General features: G+C 53.0%; 1 protein-coding gene across 7 annotated transcripts in view; it reads right to left on the minus strand.

The window, feature by feature from the left end:
• Positions 1–17730, minus strand: part of NEK6 (NIMA related kinase 6) — a 103059-nt gene extending 85329 nt beyond the window's left edge. For 3 of the 7 annotated variants that reach the window (XM_023217174.1, XM_023217173.1, XM_023217168.1), the window contains exon 1: positions 17678–17730. The gene's annotated coding sequence lies outside the window, so the exon portion shown is untranslated. Of the gene's footprint in view, positions 1–14198; positions 14418–17398; positions 17506–17677 lie in introns of those variants that run through there. The other 4 variants (XM_023217175.1, XM_023217177.1, XM_023217171.1 and 1 more) reach the window with 4 other exon arrangements.
• Between the last annotated feature and the right edge of the window lie 6 nt (positions 17731–17736).

Raw genomic sequence — 17736 nt, forward strand, 5'->3', positions numbered from 1 at the left:
CGGCATCTCAGTCGTCCCCATGGCCACAGGCCTGAGGAACAAACCAAGGGTGCATTCTCCCTCCCCTCACTACCGTCACCGAGGCCTTTGCCAGGCCAGGCTCTGGGCTGAGCGCTGAGACCACAGAGGAAAGTGGGTCTGTCCCAGCCCTGGAGGGGATCCTGGGGCAGGGGACTGGCCACTAGTGGGCCTCACACGGTTGGGGGGGCCGTGCCAGGGAAGATGCAGAAAGGGCTATGGAGGCACCAAGCAGGGGTTTCTAAGCAGTGTGCTGAGGTCAGAGGAGACTCCCCAGAGGCAGTGATGTTTGAGAACAGAGAAGGAAAGCATGATAGACCCAGAGAGCCTGGAGCTCCGCCCGGCAGAGGACAGGGCCCGGCAGGCGGGGGCAGGCAGCCGGAGTTGGCATTTCTGAATGCCGACCCCATTACCCATGGGTTCTGGGCTCCCCGACTGTCATCAACAGGGTCACCCCTCCACAGTGCTGGGAGCGAAGATGAGGAAACCAAGATTCAGGCAGGTGAAACTATGACTCAAAGATCTCCAGCAAGTTAGTGACATGGATGAAATGGCCCTGGTTTAAATAAGTGGGCACCTAGATCTCATCCCTAGACATTTAAAGGTATGTTTTTAAAAGCATTCACTGGAGGATTCCAACTGTCGGCTCTTTGGGGGCCGCAGAGCCTTCATCAATCCTTCCTTCTGTTATATGTGGAATTCCTTCTGTGTGCTGTGCACAGTCTCACCCTCCTGGAGTTTCCTGGGACGGAAGTGTGGTGAGGCACACGACGAACTAATCATGAGAACGAAGCAGGGTTGGTGCCCCTGGGGTCCCTGCTCAGGTTAAGAATTGTACTAAGTTAGGTCTGGTCCTTTTCACACCCATCTCTTCATTCCTGTGCACACAGCAGACACTACTAATCAATGCCAGTCTCCAAAGCCTTCTCAACACGGCATCTCGGGCAGCCCCTATCCATCTATTGAGCCGGAACTGGAGAGGACAATGATTGCCAGCCCTGCTGCAAATGGACATGCAGGATGGCAAGCACAGTGTGTCAGACCAGTCAGCTCCCCACCTCCCTCCCTCATCCTCAGGATCCCAGACCCCTGAAATTCTATCAGATGTCCAGGTGGAATACATGGCATTCAGCACTGTCCTCGACCAGCATTCTTATATGAAAGCAAAAACCCTCCAGATGTCTGCTCACTTTCCCAGGGAATTAGGTGGTGATGCTGGGACAGGCTGCTGACAGGTACCTGGACTGTGAGTCCTCGTTCTGCTGCTTCCTGGAGCCTCAAGGAGGGGCACTGCTGGTCCTCCACGAAAATGGACAGACTGAGGTTCAAACTTCAGTGCTACTGCTTATGAGCTGTGTGACTCAAAGCTTAAGTGTCTACACTCTCTGGGCCTCTGCTGTTTCATCTAAAAATGAGGACAGAGATATCAGTCCCCAAATTTTGGCCAGCGCAGTGCCAGGCATCTGTGAGCAGCCCGTAAATCCTGGGTCCCCTCCTTCCCTTCTTCTGAAGTCAAGGAGCTATGGTGCACAGGTGTCAAGCTCCGTTCACATCTGCCACTGGGGCCATCACGTGCCCTGCCACTGCGAGGCTCACACGGGACATGAGCAGGAAGCAGACAGGATGGGCCCTGTGGCCTCTATCCTCCATGGCCAAGGATCTTTACCACCCAAGGAAGCATCCATTTGTAAGAATTTTCTCTCCCTCTCTCTTTTCTTTCTCTTCCCCTCTACGCAAAACCCCCTGGCGGCCAATCCTGCCTCTGTCCCCAAGGCAGTTCCAAAGGGCCCATCTCATCCTGCAGAAGTGATGGCAGTAATTCCATTAATGGGAAGCAAGATGAATGGTACCCTGTGCCCAAAGTGTATGAGGAAAGATGGAATGGGGGGGCCCTGGGGGGAAGGAAAGTGTTGCTGGAATTCACCCTCCGCTGGGGCCTTATTAGGTCCTGAAAGAGCTGCCGCACTCGCTAAAACCTGCTTCTGCCAGCAGAAGCCTCATTTTACAAATATACAACAAAAAACCCGTAAATGGGAAGAAAACCCTGAAGATTACACTCCCCTGCTGCAGCAAGGCTGCGAGCCGTGGCTCAGAACTGAAGTCTTTAGCCTCCTCAACTCCTGCTTTAAATAAATGGCCTAAATGCCAGCTCACCATTTCGTGAATACGGAGCACGGCTATTTCTTTGCTGTTTAAGGACTGCTTGCCAACGGTGGGATGGGATAGCTTTGGAAACATTTTGTTATAAAAGGTTTGCCTGTTCCAGATGCTATAAAACCCCATCACCCTGGCTGTCGGTCCCAGGAAGGGTGGATACGGGCCCGTCTCCTGTCACAGACACATGTGCCCTGAGCCCGCTGTCATTTCTTAGGTCTTCTCCTGCCCTGAGAATCGGTGGCATTTTGAAGGCAATTTCGCTGTGGAATGAGTGTCCATTTCCACAAGTATGCAAAGGGTTCCGTCCCCGCCCCCGTTCGGGATCAAGTCCTGAATTGTTCTTTAGGCCTCAGTTTATCCAAATGCAGGATGTTGGGGAGGCCCAAGCTAGTCCGAAGACCGCCATGGATGATGGCAGACAGAGCAGGTGGATGTGGAATAAGGCTGCCCGGGGCTGTATGACCTCGGCAAACCACACAGCCTCTCTGAGCCTCCACTTCCTCATCTGTCACATGAAACTCACAGCCTTGGAGCAACGAGTCAACAAAATCCTGGCTCATGCAGAAACGGTCATTTTTCAGGCCAATTTAGCACCAACAATCTGTCTCTATTCTTCTCTGCAGAGCCCTCCTGCAGCACCCAGCATGGCCCTGACACATGGTAGGTGTCCGCTGAGAGTCTACTGCTTCGAGCAGAACCTGTGGTTTTTCTGCTGCCAAGAACTAAAAAAACATCCATTCACACCAGGACAGAGTGGTTCCGAGAGTGTGGTCTGGAAGCCACGGGCGTGGGTTCAAATCCTGACTTGGCAGTGGACACACTGGGCACTCTTGGGCAAATGATGCAGCCTCACTCAGCCTCCCTTTCCTCCCCTGTAAAATGAATTAATAGGACCTGCCTCTCAAGGTCACCGAGACAAGTCGATGCGATCACATGTGACCAGGGCCTGGCCCAGGCAGGGCCCCATGACCAGCAGCGTTAGGGGGCGCGGTTCTGAGTCTTAGGAGAGCCTGGGGAAAACTCCCACATTGCAACTAGAAAAACTGATTTCTCAAAGACACCTTGAAGCAAAGCCAAGCCCGATGAGGCCTTCCCAGGACCCTGGGAGTGCTGGAACCTCACACAAAAGGCAGCATGTTAAATCCCCAGGGATCGCCCTTTAATGGAAGGAAGACATTGAAGGAACTCCATTCTTTGTGGCAGCCATGGGCCACCATGCTGGCCCAGCTACCTCTCCTCAGTGCTGCCTGGCCAGGAACCCTGCACCTGTTTCTTGTTTAGGAACCAAAACACCAGCCTTGTGCAGGCAGGGACTTCATGCCTGGGGCTCGTTACCGTATCTCAACAGAGCGCTTGGCTGTGTTGGATAAAATGAATGAACAAAGAAAACAAGGAAGAGATGAATTCCTTAGAGAGGGCAATTCTGGGCTGAGAGCCCGCCAACATGCCCTGACCTGGGGAGGTGCTCCTGAGCGTCACAGGGGCCACCAAGCTCCGATCTCACCCCACACCATGTTGTTTATCATCAACACAGAGGATCAAATGCCACTTCTGGGCCTGGCGTGGAACTGAGGACTATACACCCTTACCACAATGGATCGGGAAAACTGCCTCAGAGACAGGAACTGCTATTACCCCTTGCTCCACAAATGGGAAAACGGAGACCTGAGTGGGTGGTGACAAGCCCAAGAGACACGGTGAGCACAAGGTGGGTGTGACTCGCGGCCAGGTGTGCCTAACTCTGCCGCTGCCACCTGTCTCTCTGGGCATAAATACAGCCACAGAGCTGGCCAGGCCTTGCAGGAGAAAAGCTGGAGCCGTGGCCCTGAGATCTGCTTCCTGCCAAGAACAACGGTAACTGCTCAGGGTCAGGAGCGGACAGGCAGCAGCCCTGAGGTCTGGCCCCTGTCCTGCCCCCACACAGATGCAGCAGACAGTGGGGGCAAGAGGCCCAGCCCGGGAGGGACCTCAGCCAGCCAGTGTGCCTGGGATTCACATGCAAAGAGCACTAACTTTGGGGCCAGGGCCTGGGTTCAAATCTCAGTTTCCAAACTGTGTGGCTTATGGCTTTGGACTGGCAGCTTCATTCTCCGAGCCTTAGTTAACTTCATCTGAAAAATGGGATCAGCTCAAAGCCCACGAGGATTAATGAAGGCAACACACAGAAAGTACTTGGCCAGGTCTCTGGTGCACAGTGGGGGTACTAAGTAAGTACCCCTCACCTGAGCCTCCTCGTCCATGTGTTCAGAGTAATCAGACGTCACCCCCTGTGGCTGCTGAGCCTCCCCATTTCAGGGCTGGGAACAGCGTGATGGCTGGTGGAATCTGAGCTCCTTGCCCTCTCTGATCTCTGGGGCATCGCATGTTTGGCACTGTTCCCGTGTGAGAAGGTTGGCAACTGCGTCACTTGATTTCTGACCCTTGTCACTCAAGGAACGGAAGTCAGAGGGGATGGGTTTGTTAGTGCAAAAATCTCTGGCAATGGCGTAAGAGATTAAGTCAGGGAGGGCTGACCACGGTGTGTCTTTGGCACCAGAGGCTCAGGATGAGGAAGGAGAGCCCCTGGCTGGCCAACTATCCCGCTGGGGCGGCAGTGTGCAGACAGTGCTTAAAACAGAACTTTCCCTTCAAATCAGATCTGCCCCCAGCCCCATGGAGAGAACCAATAAAAGGCCCCTGCTCTGTGTGAAATGTGTGTGTGGGTGCTACCCCTCCCATCAGGCTGGCTTCATGTCCAGGTGACCCAGCCCTGCCCTAAGAAGGGAGCCCCAAGCGTAGGGCTTCATGCTGCGCTTTCACTGTCCTGAAACGCTTCATGTCATCTTTGAGTTTGTGTTAAGTGGAGTCTAGTGGAATAATGGAGCACGTGCTGGCAGCACAGAGTCTCAGCTGCCTCCCCAGGATGGGTACTCAGCTGCCTGCTCCCCCACCCGCTACCTGCAGCAGGGGCTCAGATGCAGGCAGGAGGGTCGGGGGCAGGTGCGTCTGCACCCGTGAGGTCTGCACTCACCCTGAAAGTATCTTGTACCCAGGGGGTGAGACAATAAATAGCAAACAAAACACATCATGACAGATGGAAAGAGAGATTGCAAAGGAAAGGAAAAAACTTTTTTCTTGTTTTTTACTGTTTTTTGAACAAGGGAACTTGCATTTTCATTTTGCACTGGGCCTCACAAATTTTGTAGCTGGCCCTGTGTTCCATTTCCGTGGCCTTCTGACTTGTCCCTTCCCACTCTGGGGACCTAGGGACACCCCTAGGCCTCTGCAGAATGGGAAGACACCATTAGGTCTAAGACCATCAATTCCCAAGAGGCTTCTCGGACACTCAGCCCCCGCCCTGTGGGTCTTGTGCGGTGAATTTCTATGGGGGGCCATTTATTGCCGTCTTGTGTGCCAGGCCCCACTCCAGGTGCTGAGGATGTCTGATCAACCTTTCGAGACCTCTGTGCTGGAGGGGATCCAGGTCACAGAGCAGTAAGGCAACAGACAGAACCAACAGCAGCAGATGTGGGGGGACGGAGCACACAGGAGGATGGGGGCATGGAAGGAATGGCCACTGCAGCTGGCACATTCCAGGTGGCTTGCAAAGGCAGGGATGCTGCGGGTGGCTCTAGGAGACTCCTCTATAAAAGGGGAACACCTTGCCTTAACCGGCTGGACGGTGGGAGACTGAAAGGGCTGTCAGTTGATTCCTCCCAGGGCACTGCAGGGAGAGGGAGAAGCTGAGGCAAAGGCTCAGGGGCCACAGAACACTCGTATGGGGGACAGTCTGCAGTAAACTCTCTTAACGACTCTGCAAAACCAACAACAAAGAGAAGGGCAGAGGCTCAAGAACCACGTTTCCTGAGCACCTACTATGTGCCAGGCACTGGGATGCAGTGGCCCTTCCACACTACTCCCTGCCCCTCCTAGGCTAGATATTCATTCCTTGTGCCTTCCAACCCCATCTGACATTTTACAGACATCACCTTCCTTTCCTGTGATTTAGAAAGTTCACTGAGGCAGGCGGATCACTTGAGGCCAGGAGTTCGAGACGAGCCTGGTCAACATGGTGCAACCCGCCTCTACTAAAAATACAAAAACAAAAATTAGCCAGGCGTGGTGGTGGGTGCCTATAATCCCAGCTACTCGGGAGGCTGAGGCAGGAGAATTGCTTGAACCTGGGAGGCAGAGGTTGCGGTGAGCCAAGATCATGCCACTACACTCCAGCCTGGGTGACAAGAGTAAAACTCCGTCTCAATAAAAAAAGAAAAAAAAAGTCCAGTTAGTACCAAGCAAGGGGTAACCCAGGCAGGGGTGGGGGGTTTTCGGATATGACCTGTCACCCCTAGAGCGGCACGGCACAGTAATTAAGAGCTAGAATGCAGAATGGGGTCAGCCTGGATTTGCTCCTGAGCCACTCGCTGGCTGTGGGGTCTGGGGTGGACCACTGCCTTGGCTGGGCCTCAGTGTCCCCTCTGTAACTTGGGGTTCATAAGAGTCCGCCCCTCTGGGGATGCTGTGATGATTAAATGACATGGTATCAGTGAAGGGTATGGCACTCAGCAAGTGCTCAGTAAATGTCAGCCATTGTTTTTGTCATAAAACTCCAAACATCACATCAGAAACCCAGGCGTCCTGTGACGCTTCTCAGGATCATAGGAATCTGCTCCCTCCTTTCCGCATCTGCCGAGACTCTGCTCTGAGCCTCCTCTCCCCCCCACTGTCATGTCGCATCAGTCCATAAATATTTAAACTACATGTCATCAGATTATTATAACATATGATCTATAGCACTGATGTGCTGCAGTTCTGTGTATTTGGGCTTCATTTTCAGAATATCGAGACATAAAATATTTATGTATTTAGCCAACTACGCGATCTCACATTCTGTCTCAAAATGCTGGGTGGTGGCAAGACGCTGAACTGAGACACAACGTGTGAAGTGGATGCCTTGTTCTCACGTCGGTTCCTGGGGCATCTGGATTGTTTCTGGTTCATTCTGGGGATGTCACCACGTGGCCTGTGAACAGGGGCTGACTGGGTATATCACACCAAGCAGAGAGAGGGCTAGGACCAAAGACCCCATCAAACCACCACAAGTGTCCAAACAACTACGGACGGTGCCATTTGCATTTCTGTGCCTCCACGAGTCTGCACACAGTAGGTGGTCGTTAAATGTCCACTGGGAAGTGAATGCATTCACCTGCAGCACACAGCACACCCTATGGGCTGGCACACAGTAGGGACTCAGTCATATTTGTTCTGTTTCATTCCACCCCCAGTGCCCAGCACCAGGCCAAGTACATCAGCAAACAATGCTGGATGAATGGCAAATGAAGGAATAAATGTGTGACCAGATAAACTACTTAATTAGCTAATAAATGAATGAGCGATAACGACTCCCTATCTGATGGTCCAAATTACACTGTGTAAGACCCTCCTCCTAAGAAATAAAGGCTCTCCAGTAACCTGTACTGGGTATGAAAAGGGGTTTTTCTGGGTAATTAAATATCTCAATTGCTAACATTAACACATCACAGTGACCATATGTCCTGACTGTGTAATTTCAAAGATGCCACCCCATAAGCCATTTGAGCATCCAGGGACTTCGCACAGCAGACAGCATCTTCCAAACCGCCTCTCCTGTCCCTGAATGGCACTAAATACTTCTACAGATCACTGCCCCTTTGGGAGTTTGGGAAGTGGGGCCATGATGTATATCACCTACAGGTGATCAATGTCTGAAGACACAGAACACCATAAAGGTCTGTATGAGTGAAAGGTGTTAGCTCAGAGTACAAGCACTTTCTCTGCACACTTCCCTAGGAAGATGGGGCAGGCACCTCATCTGATTCCTGCGTGTTTCCCCAGGGGCCAAGAAGGCGTGTGGTGCTCAGCCATCCTTTGCTGCATGGCACTGTGAAACCCGGTCACGAGGCTTCCTCATTTCAGGGTCCTGGTGCCCAGCCTAGGGGCAGCCCAGCACCCGGTGTGCCCATTACCCCTTGGAGAAAACCACAGAATGTTTCCCAAATGCCACACTGTCACCACCAGGCTGGCTCCAAGAGCAGGCGGCTCCCACACTTGTCCCAGCTTCTGCACAGACAAAAACCCAGTCCTCATTTCCTCTTGGGTTAGGTAAGGAGGCTGGCATTTTAAACAAACACAAAAGGCCACTACATTCCCGGGGGAGATGAACAAAGGCAATGTACACATACTGACTCAGTCCGGCACGCTGCACCCACTCGAGGTCCTGGTGTAACTGAATCCAGGCGGACTCGACCGGTCCTGCCAAACCCAGGGGCGGGTTCCCTCTCCTCTGCTCCCTTCTGTGTGCCATGTGGTGCCCAGTGATCCTGCCATCTGGGCATCCACCCTGGTGGCCCGCCAAGGCCACATCAGCTACAGAATCTTTCCTCTTTCAATGCTGGGTTTCCTGCTTTCTAAGATGGGGTAGACTCTGGGGTCCTGCTCATTTGCTGAAAAGTCATGTCTGTGCTCAGAGGTGGCGTGCTTAGCCTTTCCTCAAAGCAATCCCCAGAAGACATGCCCTCTAAACAAAATAAGTGCGTGCTTGGTAGAAAATGCAGCTTTAAGACACAGCACTGACCCATTCCAACCCAAAGCCCTCCTATGCAGACATGTGGGAGCTGCCTCTGCAGGGAAGGGGCATTGGAAGGAGAGCCTGTAACTCTGGGAGGTAGAGCCCTTCTGGGCTTAGGTTCCTCCTCATTGGAATAATTCAAGGATGAGCATTTCTCTAAGAAACCTCTTTTCCCAGGGAAGGGCCAGCTCAGCTCAACTCAGCCCTGCGCAGCCCACTGAGGGGAGTGAGGAACGTTTGCTAACAGATTCGTTCACTCCATATAAACATTCTCCAAAGATCTTACCGCGTGTCCACTTAAAACTTCCCACTCACTCAATAAATATTAATTGAGCTCCTCCTATGTGCCAGGCACGATGCTGGGCATAGAGAACACAGTTGTGGTCCACAGACCCAGTCCCACCCCCTCCTGGAGTGCATGTTCAGTCTGTGATGCAGGTTACAACTATGCGATGACAAGACGGATGTTCAGGGGCCCTGGCATGGTACCTAGGTGCACGCTGTTCCTTTCAGCTGCCTGGGGGTCCTCACCCAGGCCCTGACCTGGGCAGCTCCCAGCCCACATCCTGGTCACTTCCGGAGGGCAGCCTCTGTCCTCTGATTTTCAGCTCAGACCCCCAGGCTGTGGGTGTCCTCACAGCACTCAGGCTGATGCTCGTCAAGCACCACAGATCCTGGACTCTCTGGGTCTCTGCTTCCTCATCTATAAATTGGGCATAATGGTACCCACATCACAGCATCACTGGGAGGATGAAGCACATTCCCTCAGGTTAAGGGTTAGATTAGAACATGAGCCACGGCAAGTGCCTGATAAGGCGATCTACCGACGGGAGCAAAGGCCGAGGAAGCAGAAGGAAGTTCCACAGCCCCGGCTCTCACCTCCCGGCTCCACCTGCCTCCCCACCCTGGGGTCTACCTGCCCTTCACCCCAGCCCTCTCAGGCCTCTGGCAAACCCCACGTCTCCCTCCAGGTGGGTTCACACACCCCCCACTGCTGCAAGTTCTCCTACTTCCCCAGAGAGTGCATTCCAAAAGATGCCACCTGCAAATCGATCAAGAGCACCTAAGAAGGGATTGTGACAGCCTCTGTCCCCACCAGGTGGTGAGAGGCCAATGGGTGGGGCCGTTAGAGGGTCTTTGTGCGGGCTCCCAGCACAATGCCTGACACAGGACTTCTATCCGGACATACGTCTTGAAGGAATGAGAGAATGTGCCACACACCAGCCAGCACAAGCGTCTCTGGTTAGCAGAAGAGAGTCCCCCTAGCCCACACGACAGTGGAAGGTCTGTGTTTCTGCATCAAAACTTTTCACCGCAGTCCAGGCCCAGGTGTCACAACCAGAGCCTTAGCCTGAAAGTTGGGACAGTGATCTGATTTAGGCTACACAGCAGCAGGTTGCATGTGGGACCTGAGGCTGGTCATGATGTCTCTCCGGGCCTCAGTGTCCCCATGTGTAGAAGGAGAGGGTTTCATGCTTTTATTTATTTATTTTTTTAAGCAAGAGAAACTTGTCTTTTTTTTTTTTGAGACGGAGTCTCGCTCTATTGCCCAGGCTGGAGTGCAGTGGCGCCATCTCGGCTCACTGCAACCTCTGCCTCCCGGGTTCAAGTGATTCTCCTGCCTCAGTTTCCCAAGTAGCTGGGATTACAGGCACCCATCACCATGCCCAGCCAATTTTTGTATTTTTAGTAAAGACGGGGTTTCACCATGTTGGTCAGGCTGGTCTCAAACTCCTGACCTCATGATCTGCCCGCCTCGGCCTCCCAAAGTGCTGAGATTACAGGCGTGAGCCACTGTGCCTGGCCAAAACTTTTCTGTTTAACATTTTTCTCAGATAAATTTAACCATTTTAAAGCAAACCGCTCGATGGGATTTATTACAATCACAATGTTGTGCAACCACCACCTTCATCTGGTTCCAAAACATCTGTGTCACCCCAATAAAAACCCATGTCCCTTAAGCAGTTGCTTCCCAGTATCCCCCCTCTCAGAGGCCCTGGTAACCACCAATCTGCTTTCGGTCTCTGTGGATTTATCTATTCTGGCTATTTCATGTATCTTAAAATGACTCCTATGCAAAACCTCCTTATGTAAAACAGGCAACAGGAAGGTGGGTTTGCCCCCTTCGCCTCCCCGGAGCTCACATTCCTCATTCTTAGTGGCCTTTCAGGGAAAGCTCTGATGCCAGGCACCATTCTTTGCAGAATTCTTTTTTTTTTTTTTTTTCTTTTTTTTGAGACAGAGTCTCACTCTGTTGCCCAGGCTGGAGTGTAGTGGCGTGATCTCGGCTCACTGCAGCCTCCGTCTCCCGGGTTCAAGTGATTCTCAGCCTCAGGCTCCCAAGTAGCTGGGATTAAAGGTGCACGCCACCACGCTCAGGTAATTTTTCGTATTTTTAGTAGTGATGGGGTTTTGCCATGTTGGCCGGGCTGGTCTCAAACTCCTGACCTCAAGTGATCTGCCCACCTCGGCCTCTCAAAGTGCTGGGATTACAGGCATGAGCCACCAGGACCGTCCTGTCTTTGTGACTTTTAGATTACCTTTTCTGTCACATGGTACAACCTCTTAGCAGAATTCTAATCCTAAAGTTGAATTTCTAAGGTACATCACCCCCAGGGGTGCCTGAGGATCACATGGCTGGTGCCTGGTGTCACTGGCTTGTTTTCCGGATGAGGGTGTAGAGGCTGGGCCCCCATGAAGCCCTCCTTGCATGAGATGACTGCAGAGGAGTGAACCTCCAGAGCCTGGTGACACCTTCTCCTGCCACACAGACTACAGCTGGGTCTAGGCTGTGATGAGCTGGCACAGAAGCTGCCCCAGAGGGATGGCCACTTCCAGAGGACAAGGATCTCTCCACCGGCTCAGGAAAATGAGCGGGAAACTCAAACGGCTTTGCAGGGGGCGGGTGCACAAAATGTGCAGGACTCCCTCAGGCCTTGCTATGCAGACCTTTTCAGGAGGACTGCTGGGTGAAGAGGGCTGCTCACTTCTACCCCACAGCCAGGCCTGTGCCAGCCGCTCCTGTCAGCGCAGTCCTCTGCAGGGCTGACGCTGTGTAAATAATTAACAAAACATCTGCCTTGCTTCACAACACACCGTGGTTGACACAGCTCTCAGGGCCTTCAGAGACCTCCAACACCACACCGAGGACTTATGGCCTTGCCTTGTGGGGGCAGGTGGGGACAAGAGCAGATACTGAGAGGCAAACATTTTCCTGAGGTGCCACAGGGCCACCCTGGTGCTTAAATCCTGCCTCTTTGCAAACCGCACTGTCTCCTTCCCTTCCGTTTTGGGAGCCATGATCCTAGGAAGGTGCCCTGGTGGAATCCAGAGGGGTCCCCGGCACCCACTTCCGGCCTTGTTTAGGGCCTCAATACAGGGGCATTGGGGACATTCTGGGCCACGGACCACGGGTCCTGGCTGAGTGACCCTGGCTGGGTCATTGGTCATTAAAGCTTTTCCATGTCTCTCATGTAATCTCGGGGAATGGGCATCAAGTGCTTACAGGTGCTGAGCATCTGAAATGCATTATTTCACTTAGTTCCTCCCCCAAACTTTCTGAGGTCATAATATTGTCCTTGTTTTCCAGACGAGGACACTGAGGTTCAGAGCAGTGGGCAACGTGCTCATGAGAGGCAGGTCTGGGACTCCAGCCTCACTCACTCCATCAGGTGCCCGAGCCCAGGCTCTCAATGCGGTTGCAGGGGAGCGCCTTGCTCTCTCTGAGCCTCAGGTTCCATTCTGTGAAACAAATGGCTGGCGAGAGTCCTTCCGACTCCAAAAGTCCACAGTAAATAAACACAGTGCTCATCTCAACCCCAGTGGGTGTGTGCGAAGCTCTCTGGATTGGGAGCCCAGTGAATTCCTCATCAGCAGCTTGGATTCATTAGAGCTGAAGGTCATGTGCATCCATCCTTTTGCAGGTGTCTTCCCAACAAGCCCAAGTTTCAAAGACGTTGAGGACAAGGAACAAGAGAGGGCAGGCATTTGAGAAGGGGCCTGTGGACTAATTCCCATACTGCCACTCACCTGCAGTAAGAACATGGAGTTCTTCTTAAAGGGATCTCTGTTCACCCGGGTCAACATGACCCACCCCGCAAACCTCAGCCTAACTCTGAAGCATGAGGGTTAAACAATTCGGGGAAAATGCAGGCACTGCAGGCTCTGAATGGCAACTTCCCTCCCCCTTCCTCTGTCCAAATTCCTTCACACTCTATGGAATTCCCACATAAAGCCCCTTTTTTCTTTTCTATGAGGTCACCATCACGCAGATGTCTAAGAGAAAGAAAGAACGGCTCCGTGCAGATCCAGGCCACTGCAACTGAATGCATTTCAGATCTTGGCCACCCCATCTTTCAATTCCCATGCCCCTCCCCCCCACTTGCCCAGCCACAGCTACAGTGGCGGTGGCCAGTTAGGTCTGGTGGGGTGCTGTGATCCTGCCCTTGCTGAAGGCCTGGCTAGAAGACCTGTGCCTTTACCACCAGACCACCTGAGAAGTCATCTGTGGAAAAATCCAGAACTGGAGACAATGGCGCAGCCCGTGTATGCGGGTCTGTGTCCACAGAAGCAAGTCCTGTTAGAGGGACAGATGTCAAAATGCTAGCTCCCACTCCAAGTTCAAGTTCCCAAAGTTAACGTCACAGGAAATTACACCACCAACTGATTTGCCCCGATGTCGGCTCCTCCGTCTGGAAGTCGAGTCTGAGAAGGCCATTGGTTTAGTTCAGCTTTGGCCAAAGGAAGGGACCAGCTCAGACAGGAATGAGGGAAAGTGCTGGCCTGATTTTTTTTCTTTTTAAACTAACATTTTCCCCAAAAGTTATCTTGCCATTACCCAAGAGTCATAAGTGAAAAGACAGCCAAATACCAAAAAGCCACTGAGGCCCTCAACAGTGTCTGCTCATTTCAAAGCCATCTCACAGACAGCCAGGAGGTACCCAGGCCACCGCAGACCACCCCTCACTCAAAACACTCCTGCTCCCCAGAGCTCCATGTTCCATGTAAAGTTCCATGGCATGTGCACGCCACTTCCTAAGAATGATGTCAGCAAAAAAAAAAAAAAGATAAAAACGTGGAAACAAGGACTATTTTTACCTCCCCAAATCACAGGCCAGACGGGAGAAAAATCCATCAATGCCAGAAATGTGGCTGAGCCTTCGCACAAGATCTATTATTTCACACCTTAAATTAACGCATCTCAAAGCAATTTGCAAATGTTCGTCAATTTGCAGAACATACATGGAAGGGAGAGAAATACCTTTTCCTTTCAACACCGAAGGACACTGGTGGGGGGCACAACACGGCCCAAACCACACAGGTCCTCACACACAACATTCATTTCAAGCACACGTAGTAGAAGCTGTGATCAAAATGGAAATGAGCAGGGAAAAAAAGGTAGGCAGGGGACTTAAATGACAAGTGACAAGAAGCCTACCTAAAAGTAATCACACTGTCAGATATTTAGGACTGTGAGTCAGGCCCGTGAAGGTGACTTCGAGGGGTCAGAACGCCGGACTCTTCCTGCGAGCAGTGTCCCAGCCTCATCTCCACACAAGTCTGGCAGTGGCTACTCGTATTTAATCTTGGATGATTCATCAGGGCCCTCCACTCTCCACCCTCCAACTCCCTTGCTTGGTCTAGCCTGAGAAGAGGAAGGAAATATTCTTCTCTTTTTGACAACTGTTTTGACACTTCCCCTGTGAAAAGTATCTGGGGCACTTAAAGAAAAGAAAATGTGAATGGCGGCCCTTTCTCTCCAGTAGCTCTGGCCCTGGGCGAGGAAGGCCAGCAGTACCTTCCGGAAGACCTCTCCCAGGTCTCGCGCAACCCAGCCCTGCAGGAACCTAGCCTGTCTTAACCTACTTGGCTTTGCAGCATGCAACAGAAGCAAAGCATGACCAAGGCAGCCAGATGTGGTTTAAGGTGAGGAACTCTGGAATCAGAGACGTGGGTTCAAATCCCGAATCTGCCATTTGCAGGTTTATGACCTTGCCCAAGTTACTTAACCTCCCTCTCTGTAAGATCAGGAAAATGACACTGAACCTCAGCGCAGGCCAGGCACTCAGCCCAGTGCCTGCCACCTTCCTAGTACAGTGGGGAGACCACGGGCTTGGCTCAGACAAGCCTGGGTTCAAATCCAGCTCTGCTGTGTATTGGCACACGGTCTTTGGCGCATTCTCTCATCTCTCTGTGTCCCAGTTTCCTCATCTGTAAATGGGCATCATGATGGCTCCCATCTCAGTGTTGGTGAGTAGACTGGGGGAAATACGGCACCAGACCTAGCACACAGTATATTCTCAATAAATGGGGACATGGCCGGGCATGGTGGCTCATGCCTGTAACTCCAGCACTTGGGAGGCTGAGTTGAGCGGATCACCTGAGGTCAGGAGTTTGAGACCAGCTTGGTTGGCCAACACGGTCAAACCCCATCTCTACTAAAAATACAAAAATTATCTGGGCGCAGTGGCATGTGCCTGTAATCCCAGCTACTCAGGAGGCTGAGGCAGGAGGATCACTTGAACCCAGGAGGCAGAGGGTGCAGTGAGCTGAGATTGCGCCACTGTACTCCAGCCTGGGCAACAGAGACGCTGTCTCAAAAATAAATAAATAAGTAAAAGTAAATGGGGACCATCTGTCATGGTGCTACTTTAATGAAATTATGCAGGTCATGTCTCTGAACCTCGGTTTCCTCGTTTGTGAAATGGGGATAATAAACCCTATCTACGATGAGAAGAAAACGAACGGATGTGTGTTAAAATATTCAGCACTAGGTCTGTGCACCTCAGCCAGTCAAATACCATATCCCAAGTGCAGTGGAAAGAGGAAAGGCTGTGAGGTTGGGCAGGTGACTTAGGATTCTGCCCCCACCTCCTCTCAGCTGCCCCAGGACACAGGCTTCAACCCCGTGTGCCTCAGTTTCCTTGTGCACAAACCAAAAGCATTTTCTGTCACAGAAGAGCACTGGGAGATTCACACCCCCTAGAACGGCTCCCAGCACACAGTCCCTTCTGTTCCGTAAATGGGAACTTCCTCCCCATTTCCCTCCTCTGCCCTTGTTCAAACCCACCAGAAATGCCACCAGTTAAAGCCGGGCACTCCATTTCTGGAAACCCAAACAGCTCTAAATCCAGACCAACCTGGGTCTAAGGCCTTCAGTCTGAGACTTTATTTTGTGGAGATACAAACTACTTTTTAGTCATTTCCGAAGCAGACGGGACGGCAGAGGCTGACAAACCACAGGGACCATTTTAAATCCTGGGCCTTTTCTTCTGGGAAGTTAGGCAAGAACCTTCCCAAATGTTTGCCCATCAGGCTCTCTGCCAGGGAGTGACTCATTCCACGGCTCCCCACAGGCATATTTTATTTGGGGGTGGGGGATGCAGGGAGGGCTTGGCCTTGATGGGGGAAGGAGAGGGGGCATTTCCAGCAAACCCAGAAGGTGTTTTCTTTTTTTCGTTTTCAGGACAAAAAAGAGAAAGAATGTGGGTCTTTTTTGCTTCCTTCCAGGTTTTGTTTGCTAAAAGAAGACGTCCAAAGTTCACTCGGTAAGCTCAAACTCGCTGAGTCCAAACTCGTTGAGTCCGGGACAGGCGCTTCCAGCCGGCTCTGCGTCCCTTTCAATGAAATTCTTCTTCCATTAACGACACGGTTTTTAAACGTGCCTTCAAGACCTGCCTGCACGTACTGTACACCAAACTAAGGCGACATTTTCCCCCAGAAAAGGCAAGCTGAATTTGGAAAAGTCAGAGCAAGTAGGGAGCTCTGGAGTTTCTAAAGTTTGCCTTCAAGCAATTAAGACTTTCAACTGCAAAGATTTTCAACAGTTAGAGAGTGCGCACACACACACAAAAGCCTGTCAGTCAAAACTGCAAGGACAGACCTCCAAAGCTGGTGTCCCAAGCCCGCTGTGATCAATTTGTTACCGTCCTGGGACTCACACTTGGAGCCTAGGCGAGGTATAAATAAATCAAAAGATCCATCTACTTAGCAGGGCGGGCAGAGAGGCACCCAAATACACAGGCAAGTATAAGGTCAGCCCCCCCCGGCCTGGCTGGAGAGAGTCAAGAACAAAGACAGGGGAGACCGGAGGGTATTTAGGAAAACACCGTCCTCGGGTGCCCGGCCGAGGCCCACCACAGCCTCCGCTCGCCCAGCCTGTGTGTGCAGAGAGGGTCCTGCCAGTGGCCCTGCCACAGCCTGGTTTTGAGACCTTCGCCTCTGTCAGGCCCAGCCAGGCTCTGAGTCTGTCCTCCGGGCCCCTGGTTCACCAGATCAGGCCCAGTCCCGACCCCCAGCCCATGCCAGGCCGCTTCTCTCTTCACCGGCTCCCTGGCTTGGGGGCCATCACTGTGCAAAGGCCTGGTGGATGCAAAGGGGGCCCTCAACCTCAGTAATAAACACGCTCGCGCGGTCCTGCACACTCATTATACTCACAACCACACAGGCACACTTTCGCCCTCCTGGGCTCACTCATGTGCGTGCACACAAATCACTTTGGAATGCACACACGTGCACACACACACTCCCTGAGACCCGCACGTACTCCCTGCGGCGTCCGGCACACTCCTCCGCCCGTCGTCCCCACTCGGGAAGTGGGTAGCGGGGAGCCATGCCCGCGTCCCCGCACGCACTCACCCCAACAACGCCACCAGACGCTCCGGGGTGCACACGCACACCCGCCGGGGACGCGCACACCCCGGGACACGCGGACACGCCGCCACCCCCGCCCGCCCTGCCGCCGACACGCTTAGCCCCGCGCGGCCACACGCGCGCCCGCCTCCCGCTCTCCCCCGCGGAGCCCCGGGCGCGCGCCCGCCCTCGGCCCGGCTGGGGGTGACGGCCCAGGCGCCCGGCCCCCGCCCCTCCCCGGCCCGCGGGGCCCCATCGGCCCGACCCCAGCCCCAGGCTACTCACCGGCGCGCGGGCGGGCTCGGCTGCCGCGGGGGGACCGGTGCGCGGGCCCGCGGGCGGCT

This window comes from Piliocolobus tephrosceles, chromosome 14 (assembly GCF_002776525.5).
Source record: "Piliocolobus tephrosceles isolate RC106 chromosome 14, ASM277652v3, whole genome shotgun sequence".
NCBI classification, from domain to species: Eukaryota; Metazoa; Chordata; class Mammalia; order Primates; family Cercopithecidae; genus Piliocolobus; species Piliocolobus tephrosceles.